Source organism: Lathyrus oleraceus, chromosome 3 (genome assembly GCF_024323335.1).
Source record: "Lathyrus oleraceus cultivar Zhongwan6 chromosome 3, CAAS_Psat_ZW6_1.0, whole genome shotgun sequence".
NCBI lineage: Eukaryota > Viridiplantae > Streptophyta > Magnoliopsida > Fabales > Fabaceae > Lathyrus > Lathyrus oleraceus.
In genome coordinates this window covers 363,887,159-363,899,497 of record NC_066581.1, presented here as the reverse complement: position 1 = coordinate 363,899,497, position 12,339 = coordinate 363,887,159, and positions in this window count along the sequence as shown.

The window sequence follows — 12,339 nt, the reverse complement described above, 5'->3', positions numbered from 1 at the left end:
TATGTGTCCTTGAAGAGTGTCTTCTTTCTTTGTAATATTTGTTTTTATATCACTGTTGTGGTTGAGGGGGAGTGAGTAGCGTCTCATATCTAAGAGTTCTTAGATAGAAGTCACACGGGTAGAGATTAGGTGAAAAGACTGTAACTTGAAGTTGTTTACTAAGAGTCTTTGAACAATTATGTTTAGTGGATTTCCTTCCTGGCTTGGTAGCCCCCAGACGTAGGTGAGTTTGCATTGAATTGGGTTAACAATTGCTTATGTCACTTGTTCAATTTTTTCTTTGTTTTTATCCTGTTCATATTTTAGTTGTTGTTCAAATATTAGTGTTGTGACATTACCTTTGACATCTCAGATCTGATACCAGAATTTCAATTGGTATCAGAGCAGGCATTCTGCTCTGATTCTGGGTGAGATCTTGGGACGTTACTTTCTGGTACTATGGATAGAGACGGAGGATCTGTACACAGACCACCTGAGTGCTATAAACATTTCTAAGAATCCTATTCAGCACAGCAGGACAAAACATATTGATATTCGTCACCATATTGATATTGGTATCTCTAAGAACCCTATGCAGTCAATCCTTTAACAAGCAGCACATTATCAAGGTTAGGGACTCCAAGACAGTTCAGCTTTCCAATCCCCTTGATTTCACCCTTTGCTCCATCACCAAAAGTTACATAGCTGGTGGCATGAGGTTGAAGGTCAATTAGCAGGTTTTTGCTTCCAGTCATGTGTCTGGAGCATCCACTGTCAAAGTACCAGTCTTCTTTGGCTGAGACTCTGAAGGAAGTGTGAGCTATCAAGTTAGTAGCACCAGTCCTAGGAACCCACAGTTTTCTGTTAACAGGGATGTGTTGTTTGGGTCTAGGTTGATGATGAGTATGACTAGGATAACCATACAACTTAAAGCAGAATGGTTTTATGCGGCCAAATTTCCCACAATAATCACATCTCCGTCTTTGGTGTTTTCCTTTATGTTGTCTTTCCTTGTGATGTTAAGATACCTGATGTGACATCTTTGGTTTACTACCAACGGGACTACACTCAGGAGAGGATTCATTGAACCCAAGGCCAGTCATATCTCCTGCCATCTTTCCAGTCTGGAGGATTTTGTCTAAGGTGTCAGATCCATTGTTTATCATTCTGACATACTTCGTCATCTTATCCAGTTTGGAGTTCAGGAACACGACTTCGATCTTCAACTTAGAAATGGTTTCTAAGTGTTCTGTCTTCTCATCCTCTAGTTGGGTTATCAATTTCTTCGGATTCTCCACTTGTTGACACACTTCTTCACTTCTGAAACACAACTTCCTGTAGGTAGTAGCTAATTCATCAAAGGTTACTTCATCATCACTGGAGTCTTCATCAGAATCCCATCTTCCAGTCAAGGCAGTCACAAGATTGACATACTATCCTTCTGTTTCACTTTCATCATACCAAGTAGCAGCAAGACTCTTCTTCTGTTTCTTGAGATAGGTCCCACATTCAGCTCTAATATGTCCATACCCTTCACATTCATGGCACTGAATTCCTTTGCCCTGTTTGGATTTTTCCTCAGATTTTGTTCTTCTTCCAGCATCATTGGACCTACTGATGTCAAATGAGTTGTTCTTGACATTAGACTTTGACCTTACATCCATCCTCTTCAGGAGTTTGTTGAATTGTCTCCCAAGTAATGCTACATCATTTGCCAGATCTTCATCAGTATCCTGACTACTGTCTTCCTCTTTCTCTTCAGTGTTTGACATAAAGGATATGCTTTTGACTTTATTTTCTGATCCATCACTCATTCCCAACTCGAATGTTTGGAAGGATCCAATTAGCTCATCCATTCTCATCTTGCAGATATCTTGAGATTCTTCTATGGCTGTCACTTTCATGGCAAATCTCTTGGGAAGTGACTTGAGAATTTTCCTCACAAGCTTTTCATCTGACATCTTCTTACCCAGGGCTCCTGAGGCATTAGCGATTTCAAGGATATTCATATGGAAGTCATGAATACTTTCATCTTCTTTCATCCTCAAATTCTCAAACTTAGTAGTAAGCAGCTATAATCTAGACATGTTCACTCTATGTTGGTGTAAGCCCTAAAGGCCAATACCTTTTGGTACTTGTATCAAATTATTTATAATAAAAGGCATTTTCTTTATTATGGTTGATTAATAAAGTCCCTGGAATAGATAGTCCGTTTAATGTATTAAGTGTGACTTAATCATGAGAGCACATTAAACATAAGGACACTATTCCTAAAGTATCCGTAGTCGAGCTTTAGTGTGAAGTGGGATAACATTAAAGCATTAAGACTATTATGTTTGTAGACTGATGATCACATCTCATGGATCATGGATAAAGAGTTATCAAGTCTTAAACATAGGTATGAATATTAGGAGTAATATTTATACCGGATTGACCCGCTATGAGAATACTATATAGAAAGTTATGCAAAGTGTCATAAGTTATTCTCACGGTGATAATAGTGTATACCACTCTTCGACCTGAAACCACTATGGATCCTAGATGTAGAGTCGAGTGCTTTATTGCTGATCCAACGTTGTCCGTAACTGGATAACCATAAAGACAGTTGATGGGTTCTCCACGAAGCATGCTGAGGGACATGAGTGACCTAGATGGAATTTGCCCATCCTGCATAACAGGATAAATGTCTATGGGCCCAATATTGAATTGGACAAGGATGACACGGTCTATGCCTTGTGTTCAATATAGACATAAGGGCAAAAGGGTAATTATACACATAAGTATTATCACAGAAGGAATTGTCAGATCACATGACATTTTCGTGTCTTGGGTAGCAGTGATGTGTTGCTAGATACCGCTCACTGTTTATTATGTTAAATGCGTGATTTAATATAATTGCCAACGTCACGAAAACCTACAGGGTCACACACAAAGGACGGATTGATGAGAAATAGAGTAACTAAGGAATACCGTAAGGTACGGTGCCCTTAAGTGAATTATAGAACATCGTAAGGTACGGTGTACTTGAGTAGAATACGAAATATGGTAAGGTACCATGGGCTTAAGTGATTTTTGGGCATACTATAAGATATGGGCCAAAATACACTTAAGTGGGCTTTTTAGCTTGAAGCCCACACAATTGGTTCTATAAATAGAACCCTTGTGCAGAAGCATAAAATAGCGGTTGCATTATTTTCGTTTTCTCTCACTCTCTCTCTCTCACTCAAAGCCTTCATTCGTACCAGCTAGCACTGAGATTGAAGGAACCCGTTCGTGTGGACTGAGTAGAGACGTTGTCATCGTTCAACGTTCGTGATCGCTTCGTGGATCAGCATCAAAGGTTTTGATCATCACAAGAGATCTGCACCAAAGGTTTCAATCGTCACAAGAGGTAAATATTCTATCACTGATCACGACCATTCGTAAGGATCTCTAAAGGAGAAAATTTTAATTTCCGCTGCGTTTTGGACCGCAATTCTCCTTCACTCTAGAGGTACATTCATGAGTGATTTTGAGAATATTCCAAGCATCTTTAGCCACCTCACAGTTGTTCACCAGTCTGAAGATGTTCTTATCAACCCCATTGAATATATCATTCAATGCTTTAGAGTTTCCAAGAGCTAGTTCATCCTCCTCCTTGGTCCATTCTTCCTCAGCCTTCTTATCAGTTGTAACTTCTCCTTCCTTAGTAGTGAAGGGATGTTCCCAGCCTGTTAGAACAGCCTTCCAAGCCTTATTATCCAAAGATTTCAAGAAGTCTACCATTTGAGGTTTCCAGTAGTCATAGTTAGATCCATCCAGAATTGGTGGTCTGTGTACAGATCCTCCGTCTCTATCCATAGTACCAGAAAGTAACGTCCCAAGATCTCACCCAGAACCAGAGCAGGATGCTTTCTCTGATACCAATTGAAATTCTGGTATCAGATCTGAGATGTCGAAGGTAATGTCACGACACTAATATTTGAACAACAACTAAAATATAAACAGGATAAAAACAAAGAAACAATTGAACAAGTGACACAAGCAATTGTTAACCCAGTTCAGTGCAAACTCACCTACGTCTGGGGGCTACCAAGCCAGGAAGGAAATCCACTAAATAGAATTAGTTCAAAGACTCTTAGTAAACAACTTCAAGTTACAGTCTTTTCACCTAATCTCTACCCGTGTGACTTCTATCTAAGAACTCTTAGATATGAGACCCTACTCACTCCCCCTCAATCACAGCAGTGATATAAAAATAAATATTACAAAGAAAGAAGACACTCTTCAAGGACACATACTTGATCTTGCTTAAAAGCTTCAACCAAGTAAACACACACTCGTGCTTCAAAGCTTAGAGTGAACAAATTACAACACAAAAGTCAGTCCAATTCAAACATCAATAAGATGAATGAATGGCTCACAATACACAAACTCACACAAGACTAAAACCCTAAAACTCTCTCACTCTTTTGTTCGTTTCTTGTGTGTTTAAACCAGGTTTTACATGGCCTTTAAATAGAAGCTTTTGAATGGGCTTGGGCAACATAAAACCCTAATTCTATTTTCCTTGCGTATCTTCTAAGTAACGACAACTAATCATCCCTTATTGGAAAATAGATCATTATGGTTTTAAATCAAATTACTCCTTGAATAGCGCATTCAATCTCCACATAATCACACACAGATTTGCATGAAAAGCGCAATATTAAGATACATAACATTTAGACTGAATGTTCTGTATACACATGTCTTAACATCGGGTTTGACATCTTAGCTAAATCCTGCACAACCATATTGAAACATCCTGCAGGAAGTTGATATCACATGTCAAGACATCACGCGTGACAACTTGTGATAACTCTAAGTTTTACCAAAATTGATGCCAACACATAGAACCAACAATTTTTTCCTCGGTTATATTCAGATACCGAAGGAATATGTGGTATTTATTTTAAAAATAAATAAAACATGGCGCGCCTTGACATTATACCTTGTTTTTTTTGTTGGGAGAAGTGAAAACTTTATCATGAAATGTATAATTTATAGTAGTGATGTTACAGAACTTCAAGAGATTTATGAAGAATGCGAAAAGGAAAATAGAAGAGCAAGGAAAATATGAAGAAAAGAAACTATCCATTCCAACATGCTACAACTGCAGAAAGAAAAGACATATCAAATCATTATGTCCTCTACTCAAAAAGGCTAATAAAAATTTCAAAAAAAGGAAAGAAAGTGTATGTCACGTGGGAAGATAATGATATGAAATCCTCAGATGATGAAGAAGAAAAGCCAACATTTGTCTAATGACAAATCATCAAGAAGATGAGGTAACCTCTCAATTTTTCTATCATGATTTATTTAGATTATGTAAGAAACTAATCAAACAAACAAACAAACTAGAACAAATTACCGTCATGACTAAGGATAATATCTCCTCTCTTAAATCTTGAAACAAAATCCTTGAAAAAGAAATAGAACGTCTTAGAGAAGAAAACTAAAACCAAAACATTTTTTCATCAAATAATGAACCTAACACATATGATAGTTGCGACAACTTAAAAAAATGAAGTTTGTGATCTTTAGAAAACACTTGCCAAGTTTACCAAAGGGAGGGACAATTTAGAAGTCTTATTAAGAAATCAAAGGGCCTCCTGCAACAAAGCCATATTAGGTTATGAGCAAAAACAAATAGCAAGAACTTTGAGAACATGTGCAAAGACTAAGTATACATCTCAATACAATATATTAAATAGAAATTATTGCAAGAAAGAAGGTGACATTGCCATGTTCAGTTTCATTAAAAAAAAGCCATGAAAGCAAAGAAGGACATCCATTTCATACTTTTATAAAAAAGTCTATGTGAACACAATACCAAAATATCAACTAAATCCAAGAAGGCTCACATTCTAGTGACAAGGAAGAAAACTGTTTATGAAACCAAAAAACAAGGAGCCAAATGATATGGGTACCTAAAGTTAAGAACTAACTTTTTTTTACAGGAATGCTTTACAATCTCAAATACTAAACTAGATTAAGACTCGCGCGATGCGCGGGTGATAAAGAAGATCGTGTGGATAGTAAATAGAAGTTGTTGAAATAAAACAAAACTTTATTTACGGTAGATATTATTTATTATAAAAATTCTAATATAGATAATAAGATTAGCATAACAAAAGAAAATAGTCTAATTTTAATTGGAAATTAATATATTTAAAAATATGAAAATACAAGGTGAGACATCAAAATAAATGTTAATACATGAAAGAAACTTCAAAATTAGAATCAATTTTTATTGTTTTTGGTTTTTTTTAGAGGAGCCTTTTTTGTTTCTTTGTTTTGTTTTAATAGATTTTTGAGTCTTTAATTTATATATGAGAAGTGACTCATCGTCAAGGATAATATCTGAAGTTCATTGTTGCTACTATTATTTTTTGAATTCCCTTTGATATATGCTTTATCATCTAATTATATTATGATTAGCCTTCGTTTAGCCCTGCGAGTTTTTCTTTTTCTTTTATTGTATGGTTTACCATTGATGTTGTTGAAATTCTGGTATCAGATATGAGATGTCGAAGGTAATGTCACGACACTAATATCTGAGTAATGCAAACAGGATAAAGATAGAGAATAGTAATGCAAGAGACACAAGCAATTGTTAACCCAGTTCAGTCCAACTCACCTACATCTGGGGGCTACCAAGCCAGGAAGGAAATTCACTAAAATAGAATCAGTTCAAAGACTCTCCGCACACTTCAACAAGTTACAGTCTTTCTCACCTAATCTCTACCCGTGCAATTTCTACCTAAGCACTCTTAGATATGAGAACCCACTCACTTCCCTACAATCACACCTGTGATTTTAAACAACAATCCCTTGAGAAAAGAAAACACTTTTCAATAACACACACTTGATTTTACTTCACAGTTTCAATCAAGTAGACACACTCTTGATCTTGCTTCACAACTTTGATCAAGAAGACACACACTTGATCTTGCTTTACAACTTTGATCAAGAAGACACACACTTGATCTTGCTTCACAACTTTGATCAAGTAGACACACACTCTTGCTTAACAGATTTAGAGTGACAAATTACAACCACAAATCAGACCAATTCAATCATCTATGGATGACTTGAATGGCTTACAAGTCTCACGACTAAACAAGACACAAACCCTAGCTCTCTCTCTATATTTCGCTCAATATTGGTTGTATGTTCAATCAGGTTTTCCAAGTCCCTTTTTATAGAAGCTTTCAGTCGGGCTTGGACATCTTGAAAACCCTAAATCTATTTTCCAATTAAATCTTCTCATGACAGCTGGTTAGATCTCTTTGGAAAATAAGTAAATCAGGTTGTAATCCATGATTGAATGCGCCTGCAAATCAGATCTTCAATCATACATAGATTGCCATTAATTGTGCAACCACAAACACCAGACATTCATACTGAATGTTCTGTGTACAGGATGTCATGACATCGGGTCTGACATCCTGGAACAATCCTGCATAATTCCATAATTCCATTTATAACTTCCAGCAGGTACAAACATATCAGATGCCATGACATCGTGTATGACGTCTTGAAACAATCATGCATGATCATGTCTTCCATTTGAACTCCAGCAGGTACACATCATCAGATGCCGTGTCATTATGACATTCTGAAACAATCCTGCATGATCATGTTCTTGAACTCCAGCAGGTACATAGGATATCTCATGTTAAGACATCACACATAACATCTTGTGAACACTCTTTGTTTTACCAAAATTGATGCCAACACTTAGAACCAACAAACTCCCCCTTTGGCAAATTTTGGCTAAAACATATATCTGTCCTTTTTGTTCACAAGAGAAACTATCAGCAGTTAAACAACAGTTTAAACAGCAGCAGAAGCAAATACAATTACTAGCTAAGCTACTAGTAATACACACATGCACAAAGGTACTTCTCCTCCCCCTAAATCTGTGCAACACAAACAGAATTACTAGTTATGGATGCAACTAGTAAGACACACAAATGCACAAGGGTACTTCTCCTCCCCCTAAACTTGTGCATACAACTCCCATGATAACAGCACCCACAACACCTGTAACAATCAGAATGTCATTTTGACATCTGCTTCAACATCACCTGTGCACCACATCAGACAACCCTTTTGACATCTGTAAACACATCTCCTTCTGTTCAGCTACATACATATCCTCACAACTCCAACTCCACATAAACACTTCTCCCCCTTTTTAGTCAAAATTGACCAAAGGTGACCAATTAGACAAAATAAATGTCAATTAGCCTAGCAGAGAATGTCAGATCAGATGTTATAACATTCAAAATGTTAAAACATAATTGTTTAGGAGATACATACCAACATTATACATAGTTGTGATAGCTGAGATAATGAACAAATCCATGGAACTCATTAAGATCCCAAAATATTACAAAAAGGAATCAATAAGGACTGCCACAAATTACACATATTTCAAAAAAAAATAAAAACTTCAGCATCCAAACAGCAAGGGGGGGAATAGCTTCCATAACATCAGCCACAACAGTCTTCAAAACAACCAACCCAAAACAGTCTTCATCACAGCACACACATCACAGTCTTCACCACAACAGTCTTCATACCAGTCTTCAACACAAGGGGGGGGGGAACCATTAATTAAAGGAAGAAGTATCATCTTCACCTTCAAAGCCTTCAGAGCTGCCACTAGATTGAGCATTTGACCTCTCACTTGAGGTATTGGCATCTGACTCTTTGGTCTCACCAGCCTTCTCCATTTCTTCCTTTTCTAGGCTACTAATAAGAACCTCCAAAGCCTTTTTTCTTGCCTTGGCCACCCTTATACCATTATCCAGTTCCTTGCAGGTTTCCTTCAACTGATCAATTAAACTCCCTTGAGATGCAGGCTCCTTTCTGGCAGATGTCATGACAATATCATTGACATGACTTCTCTCAAACAGTTTGTAATGAATGGATAGTGGGGGCTTTCTTCTTCTTGGAATGTCACTTGTATTAAGAATGCCTGGTTATTGGCTCAAGATAATATCACAAATGATGGATGGAAAGGCAATGGGCAGCTTCACTGCATTTGTGGAAGCATGTCTGATAGTTTGATCAAACATAAACTTTCCAAAGTCAAAGTCTATCTTGGTTCCAATAACATGAATGATTCTTCCAAGACCAATGGAGATGGTAGAGATATGATTAGTAGGCACCCAGTTGGCTGAACCAATCTTGTGTAAGATGGCATACTTGACAGTTAGCTTGCCAGCTGATAGGTGATTCCTACTAGGCCATTCCTTAACTTGGCCAGCTGTAATAGTCCTACAGACCTCATTGTCTGTAGTCTCTAAATCCACTCCTCCATCAGTTCCTCTTCCTAGGAACTTGTTGATTATGGTATGGGAGAATCTCATACATCTACCTCTTATAAACACCTTGCAGAATTCCCTGCTACTCCTTTCAGAAATATCCTCAGGGATATTCACAACAAATTCTTTTACCAACCCCTCATAACATTGGGGTAAACCAACAACTATTTTCATAAGACCAGCAACCTTAATTAACTCCATGACTTCCTTCACCTCAACAACCTCTTTGCCCAACTCTCTTTCAACTGCTACCCTCCTCTGAATGACAAACTTCCATTTTGCAACACCATCTTCTAAATGAAAAGAGATGTTATCTAAGTGCACAACAGCATCTTTGCCTGGAGATTTCTTAACAACCTACTTTTTAGCAGGGGAGATGTCTGGGACATCGTCTTCGACATCCTCATCAGAGTCAGAACTCTCTCTTTCTTTCCTCTTCCTAATCTCAACTTTACTCCAAGATTTTGAGGGTCCTACACCAGCAACCTGTTTCACTCTTCTTGCTGTTCTCATTTCAGCCACGTTCTTCCCTTTTCTGGTCCTCAGTTTCTTTGCTACGCTTGGTTTCACCAGATGAACCAAGGTGTCATCTTCTTCCTCAGAACTTTCTTCCTCAATGATATCCTCAGCAGTTTCATGAGACACACTTGCTGGTTTCTTGCTAGGTAGGATTTTACCTAGAGAACATAATCCCTCTGCAGCCACTTCCTTTTCTGATCTAGATGAGTCATCATCTTTCTCAGCTTGGGGTTCCTCCTCAGGTGAGGGGTCCCTTCTGGACAGAGGGGTAGAAACACCTTTGACTGCATGTCTTTCACTTAGAATCCTAGTAACTAGGTTCCTAATGGCACGATCAACATAATGCATGTCATTTGGAAGAGGAGATTTATCAGGGATATTACCTTGCTTACTTCCAGACATGGAAGAGGGGCCTGGGGCATCACCTGGTATCACACAGAGAGGAGTAACGTCCAACACTTCTTCATCTAGAAACTCCATGGAGGGAGTCTTTGCATGATGAGAGGGTTTTGACCCAGAGGATGATGGATGTTGAGACATGTTGTTGAACTTTTGAAAGAAATTTCTTTGCCCTAGCAAAGGTTTTCTGAGTAGTTTGATGAAGATGGAATGTGTTCAGGTAGCGTGTGCAAATGGCATAGATACTTTTTCTAATGCTAGGGAATGATTCATCATTAATGTGGCTCTTTCTTTTAATTGGGCAGACAATATTTTTGTTACCTTTTCCACTCCATATTAATTGCCATAATTTCTCAAGAATCCAAATCCCTAATGCCCCTCTTACATATTCAAATTGATTATCACTCAAATCCCTTGCAAACTTGTCAGCTGATTGCATTTCATGCTTTAGAGCTATGAATTTGTCTTCCACAAATTTTCTAATGGAGTGATGACAGCAAATAATGTGTTTGGTCCAACTATGCTGAATAGAATTTTTGGACATAGTTGTAGCATTCAGGTTGTCATAATACAATTTCATGACATCGTGTGTGACATTGTATGCAATCATCAGTAGTTTCAACCAACCCTGTTAAGAACAGTTGCTACCATCTGCTATATCTTCAGCATAAGCACCATTTTCATCTCTCAAATGTGTAGGAGCAGGTGTCCTCTCCATCTCAATCTTCTTAACATTGCTCTTGGCACTTTTGCTTTGAGATAGATACATAGGCCCTTCTATTTGCTTGACTTGTAGCCCAAGTCCAACAAAGCTCTTTCCAACTTCAGACTGCATATGACTAGTAACATGTTCACCCATCTGATCCAACCTCCTATCTATTTGAGCCATCATGAGATTTTCTTCTTTGAAAGTGATGTTAAGTCTGAGCTCCAGGTGTGACATCCTTGTCTGACATTTCCCACAGACTTGTCTTTCATCACTCTTGAGAGTCACTCTAGCAGATATACTCATCTTCATTCCTTTGACATAGGTACACTTTGAGGAATAACCAATTTGAGAGTTCCACATGTAACAGTTGTCTTTGGTCCTAATTCCTTTCATGATCACTTCACTGTCTTTGTTAGTAATCAGACATTCAGTTATGGTGAAGTTAACATTCAGACCTTGATCACATAGTTGACTGATGCTTATTAGATTTGCAGTCAAGCCCTTAACCAGTAGGACCTTGTCCAGTCTAGGCACTCCATGGCAATCAAGCTTGCCTATCCCCTTGATTTCACCATTTGCTCCATCACCAAAGGTTATATAGCTTATGGCATGAGGATGAAGTTCAATTATCAGGTCTTTGTTTCCAGTCATGTGTCTGGAACATCCACTATCAAAATACCACTCTTCTTTGGCTGAGACTCTGAGGGGAATGTGAGCTATTGGACTTGTAACATTAGTTTTAGGAACCCATTGCTTCTTGTTGACAGGCCTGTGCTGTTTGGGTCTGGGTTGATAGTGAGTCTGATGATGAACAGGGCTAGGATAACCATACAGCTTATAGCAGAAAGGCTTCAGGTGACCAAATTTCCCACAGTAATGACATCTCCATCTTTGGTATTTCCCTTTCTGATGTCTTCTCTTCTGATGTTGTGACATATGATGTGACATCACAAGTTTGCTTTTACTATGGCTGCACTTTGGTTTAGCTTGAGGTTTGCAACCAGTGTAACTGCACTCAGGCTTAGATTTATTATACCCAATGCCAGATTTATCTCCTGTTATTTGTCCAGTTTGGAGAATCTTGTCTAGAGAGTCAGATCCATTGTTTAACATTCTTACATACTTGGTCATCTCTTCTAGTTTAGAATTCAAGAACATAGCTTCAGTTTTTAACTTGGAGATGGTTTCCACATGGTCTGCCTTCTCATTCTCCAGCTGTACTATCTTCTGGCTTTCAACTTGTTGACTTTCATCTATCCTGGCCTTTAGAACCACTGCTTCTGTTTTTAACTTGGAGATGGTTTCCAAGTGTTCTACCTTCTCATTCTCAAGTTGAGTAATTTATTTCTTCTGGCTCTCAACCTGTTTACACAA